This window comes from Oryzias melastigma, linkage group LG6 (genome assembly GCF_002922805.2).
Source record: "Oryzias melastigma strain HK-1 linkage group LG6, ASM292280v2, whole genome shotgun sequence".
Classification (NCBI taxonomy): Eukaryota; Metazoa; Chordata; class Actinopteri; order Beloniformes; family Adrianichthyidae; genus Oryzias; species Oryzias melastigma.
This window is the reverse complement of record NC_050517.1, coordinates 13772282-13777576: the sequence shown is the minus strand read 5'-3', so window position 1 is coordinate 13777576 and position 5295 is coordinate 13772282. Positions and strand designations below refer to the sequence as shown.

The window sequence follows — 5295 nt, the reverse complement described above, 5'->3', positions numbered from 1 at the left end:
ATATAATGCTTGACTGCTTTGCTTTTTTTTAATTTCAGAAAAACCTGCAACAGAAGAACCTTTTTTGACACAGAGTGGGTTTTATTTTGAAAGAAACTCGTGTGCTCTGTTGTCAGAAGTAAAAGAAGTTACAAGTGTTATACTGTATATAGAAACATATACACACTGTTATAATTCAATTATTGTAAAATAAAAAAACTAAAATGCTTAACTGCCAAAAAAAACATAAATATTGTGCCCTTTTTAAATGAGAAAGTGGGACTTTGTGGCCCTTGTTGGGTTCTGCCCTTTAAGAAACTGAGACAAATGGCTCTCTTAGCGTCAAAGAGACCCCAGCTGTAGTCAGATCTTAAATATTGACACTCTATGGGTTCTTTGTGGCAAAATGTCGGATCCTTTATAATATGATCACCACTTTTGTGCATAAAGGGTCAGAGTTGTCAGAGAAAGGACACTTATTCTCTGGATGATATTTGTATTTCTTTTCGACATTGTGCTTATGATTAAATAAAAAGTTTTTAAAAATATGTGAAATAAAAAATGAATTTTATCGATTTTGTTATGTCTTTTTGGTGTAATTATACAAGATTTACTTGTCCCTGTGAGTCAATTTTGTACCACTATTAAAGGGTACAAAATTGTTCTCTAAAATTAGGGTACAAGTTGGCCTTTAGAGATACTATTTTGATTTTGATAAGGTACAAATTACAGTGGTACAAATAAGTACCAAGTGTTAGAGAGACCCCAGAAGTACCTTTGAGAATACCACCCCAGTGACAACCCATTGTACCTCTGAAGGTTCAATTTGGTTCCTCTTTTTCTGAGAGTGTGTGCAAAACAAACGCACACAGCGATACTGGTGCTGAGGTAGAGCGGTTGACCTCTGATTGGAAAATTGCAGACTTTCCAGCACATATGTTAAAGTTACCTTGGGCAAGTCACTGAACCCCACATTGGTCCTGGTGGTTATGGGTTGGTCCCATTGTTCGGCAGCGGAGCCACCATCAGTGTGTGAATGTGTGTGCAAATTGGTGAAAGGAACTGTAAATGTAACGCACCTTGGGCTTCCAAGAAGGCTCAAAGTGTATATGTGTATATATATAGAGAGAGATATACATTTTCAGTGTTTAATACAAAAGTAACTCTAAATTGAACAAAAGATCAAACAAACTGAAATGAGGGAGGCTCAGGTTTACAAAAAAAAGGTTTGATTTACTGCTAAATCAACAAAAGCTTGGGTTGTAAACACAAAATTTCATGATTAATGGTAGGATACACTAAACCCAATGAGACAAAAAAATGAAGTGCTTGATATCCAATAGCGTGTACCCACTAAAACCGCTTTGGCGAAAGCAGGTCTCCTGTAAGCAAAGGACCAAAAGGATTTTTTTCCCCTTTTTTTGTGTGTGTAACCAAATCTTCATTCAGTGCCGGCAATATAGGAGGGTCCTGTTCTGTGAAAGAATGCAGGACAAGACGGCGTCTGTCTGGGTACCCGCCGTTGGGGCACACAGGCACGGGGGAGTCATGGCACCGTGATAAGGAAACACTAGAGTTGTGATAACAAGAGGAACAAAGTTCATTACTGGTTTGACATGTGGAACCTCTTTCTGCAGATCACCTGTGCCACTGCAGACATCTCGTCATCTTTTGTGTAATTCCTACTTTTTTATTATTTATTACTGTTTGGTTGTTTTGCAGCTTATTTCTATTGCAAACTTATATCAACACCCTGCTCTTATAAATATGTGAATTGATTTAAAAATGCAGAAGAAAAAACTATTGGTCGGGAGGTCAATCATGTTCTTTAAAAGTTTATAAACCAGTAATATAACTTTAAAGTGTATCATCTGGCAGACAGGTAACCAGTGTAAAGACCTCAGAACTGGACTGATGTGGTCTAGTTTCTTGGTCTCAATGGAAACCCCGAGCAGCAGAGTTCTGAATAAGCTGTAGTTTCCTGATTGATTTTTTTGGGTGGTCCTGTAAATATTGTTACAGTCGACTAAAGATGAAAGAATTAAATAGTTTTTTAAAGGTTGTGTTTAGACATCAGATATTTAATCATCAAAATATTTTTCAGATGATAGTAGCCTGATTTTGTGACTGACTTGATGTGTTTGTCAAAATTGAGGTCTGTGTCCATCACTACCCCCTAGTTTCTTGGGTGTTTGTTGGTATTTTCACATGTAATGTCTGTTGGCTCTGAAGTTACCAATTGACACAAAATATTTCCTGTTTTCCAAGTATGTTTTAAACCAGTTTAGTACTGGCACAGCAAGACCCACCCAGTTTTCCAGTTGTTTGAGTAACACAGCAGCACTGAGATCCAGCAAAACTAGCAATGACTTAATTCCACTGTCTGTTTGTCTGTTTTCAAATGTATGTCATTAGTCACTTTGGTTAGAGCCATCTCGGTGGTGTGTGAAGCCTGACTGGAAGACATCATAGCAGTTGGTTCTCCAGAGTCTTTGAAACTTAAAAAAAAATGTGTCGGTAGAATATCCATCTTTACTGTTTATGGGATGAAACTGAGCCATGGGGTTTATATTGGTTTTCACTGGATACAATTCATGTGCTGGTCTTTTAGTTGTTGAAACAATTGATGGTCTAATGTTTTTTATTTTTTTTGTAAAGAATTTGGCAAAGTCATTGCACGCTTTGGTGGAGTAAAGTTCTGATGCCACTGACACAGGAGGTTTTGCCTGTCGACTGTAGCGAATAAGGCCCAGGCATTATGAGAGTTAAAGTCAGTTAAAGTTAAAGTCCCACTATTTGTCACGCACCTAGGTGTGTGAAATTTGTTCTCCGCATTTGACCCATCCCCTGGGGGAGCGGTGAGCTGCAGACACAGCCGCGCTCGGGAACCATTTGGTGGTTTAACCCCCCAGTCCAACTCCTTAGTGCTGAGTGCCAAGCAGGGAGGCACTGGGTCCCATTTTTTGAGTCTTTGGTATGACTCGGCCGGGATTTGAACCCACGACCTTCCAATCTCAGGGCGGACACTCTACCACAAGGCCACTGAGCTGGTAGTTTTTGGTAATGTCAGAGAAATAGGACTTCCTTGCATTGCTCAATTGTAAGTTATAAAAGTGAAGTTTCTCTTTAAAGACGTCATAATCAACCTGCAGTTTAGTCTTTCTCCATCTGCATTCAAATTTCCAACACTCTCTTTTTCCATTCTTTATGAGTATGGGATTTCTCCATGCAGATTTTTTCCTGACAACGGGTCGGTGGGTAGCCGACATCCCCGCTGACTGCTTGGTCCCTGCTCGGGGTGGAGCAACGTGGTTGGAGCATGATAAGAACAGTGCAGCTCGGTCTACAATCATGCCAGTCCAGGGGCCCCACAGACGGGAGAGAGGGTACAGTGAGCACTTCAGTGCATGGCCCTGTTGCAGCAAAGCCTGAGCAGCATTCGCTGTAAATCACGCAGCAGCGGTCGAGCCAGAGCCAGATGCAGAGTAACGACTCGGGGCAAATGCACCCAGTGGGAGCGGTAACGCTGGGAGGGTGGTTCACTATTAAGAATAAAATCACTTAGATCTTCCTAAAATCTATCATAGAAGTTCTCCTTTATCAGCTACCAGTAATAATTTACTTGGGAAAATTCACATTCTCATTTTTTTCAGCTCTGTTTGTGGAATTTTAGCACAGCGGTAAACAGGCATCTCTACATATCCAATATGGAGTCCAACTTTGCGAATGCAACAAGCAACAAGCAGCTCTAGCCTATACAGCTCAATGGTGCGACCACTGCCACGCAAGCAATTTCAAGTAGCTTTGAAATATAAATTGGCCCTAACTCCTCGCTAACAGTCCCGCCCACAACTCAGAGGAGAATTTTTCTTGAACCTCTCCTACTCTGCAGATCTTGCAGAGTAGTTTTTTTCTTTTCTTTTTTTTGGCAAGACTTTAAACAATCAAGCACTTTTTAAATTTTATTTTAAAACTCTTGGGCATTTAATCTAGACACGTGAAAATGTCTATGCATCACAAAAAGATATGATACACAAAAAACTACAACCAACAAAATAGATCTTTTTAAAACAAATATTGGTTCATTCTTCTTGTGCAACTTTGTAGACACCAACAAGTGATCTCCAGAAAACCTTACATGCATGTCATAGTGAAAAATGAGATAAAAAACAAGGAAAGAGAAGCTGATGATTGAGCAACCACAAAACAACTGAAACAAAACAAAAAAAAAACTTGAAGACTTGGAGAAACCCATTCAAGAAGTCCAAAAGCGTTCCTTTGTGGAGGCAAAGACATTCCCTTCCAGCTCTCACATCCCCCTTCCCCCACATCAATTTAGAAACTGTCAACCCAGACCTGAGCATCCCCTCTGTATAGCCACCCATCCCCCTTATCCCCCGATGGGAAATTGCAAAAAAAAACCATGCAGGGACCACCACAGTGCAACCAGGCAGCTGGACCCAAGGAGCTGTCAAACACAAGGGGGACTGTCTGTCAGAGAGGACCAAAGACTGTGTAAGCCTCTGAGGCATTCCACTCTCCCCGCTGGCAGCCTGTGTTTACAACCGTTTTGTGTGGCTTGAAAAGGTGATGTAGGTGAAAAAAAGAAGAAGAAAAAAAAGAGGGGGGTGTGAAATGGGGAAAAAAACATCTGTGTGAGGTGATGAAAGTGAGCATGCGCACAAAGCGTGTGAAGTGGGAGAGCGCTGAGGATGTGGAGGCATCCGGGGTCACGCTTGGTTCCAGTTAGCGTCTTTGTTAAGTGGACAAACACACTTGGGGAAACGAGCACCACCGACAAAAGCAAACCTTTTCCTAGAAGGTCGGTCAAACATCCTTGATTGGCAAGGGGGTGAGACATTTAAAAGTCCAGTGAGACCAACCTGTCCAGCTGTGACAAGCATGCATCTCAAATTAGGAATTTTACAAACTCTAACACGTGCACCTTAGTTGCATGTTTCTTGCACATCATGTACAGAAAAATGTGCAATTTTTTTTTTTCACCATGTGGCTGTCAAAACCTGCAAAACACACTAGGCAAAGTTCACCCAACTAACCCATAAAAGTATAAAGAAGGGTCACCAGCTAGCTAATTGCAGCAGAGAGGACTGTGAGGACAGCAGCATCTGCTCTGAGCTCCTCAGCTTGCTGGGTTGAACGAAAGCACCCTGTAATTGCCAGGAAACTGTTGAAGGGAGCACCTTATTTCAGAACCCAACCATACATCACTGCAGGAATGAAAAGGCAGAGATTTGAGAAAAAAAAAGCCCTGCTCTCTCATTTTCACACGCTTGTTTCCAAAAAAAAAAAAAAAAA

The 5295-nt window shown here is 41.0% G+C and overlaps 1 protein-coding gene across 1 annotated transcript in view; it reads right to left on the bottom strand.

Moving 5' to 3' along the window:
* LOC112152219 (A disintegrin and metalloproteinase with thrombospondin motifs 20) overlaps window positions 1–5295 on the bottom strand; it is a gene marked incomplete in the record, with an annotated part of 105264 nt that overhangs the window by 56954 nt on the left and 43015 nt on the right.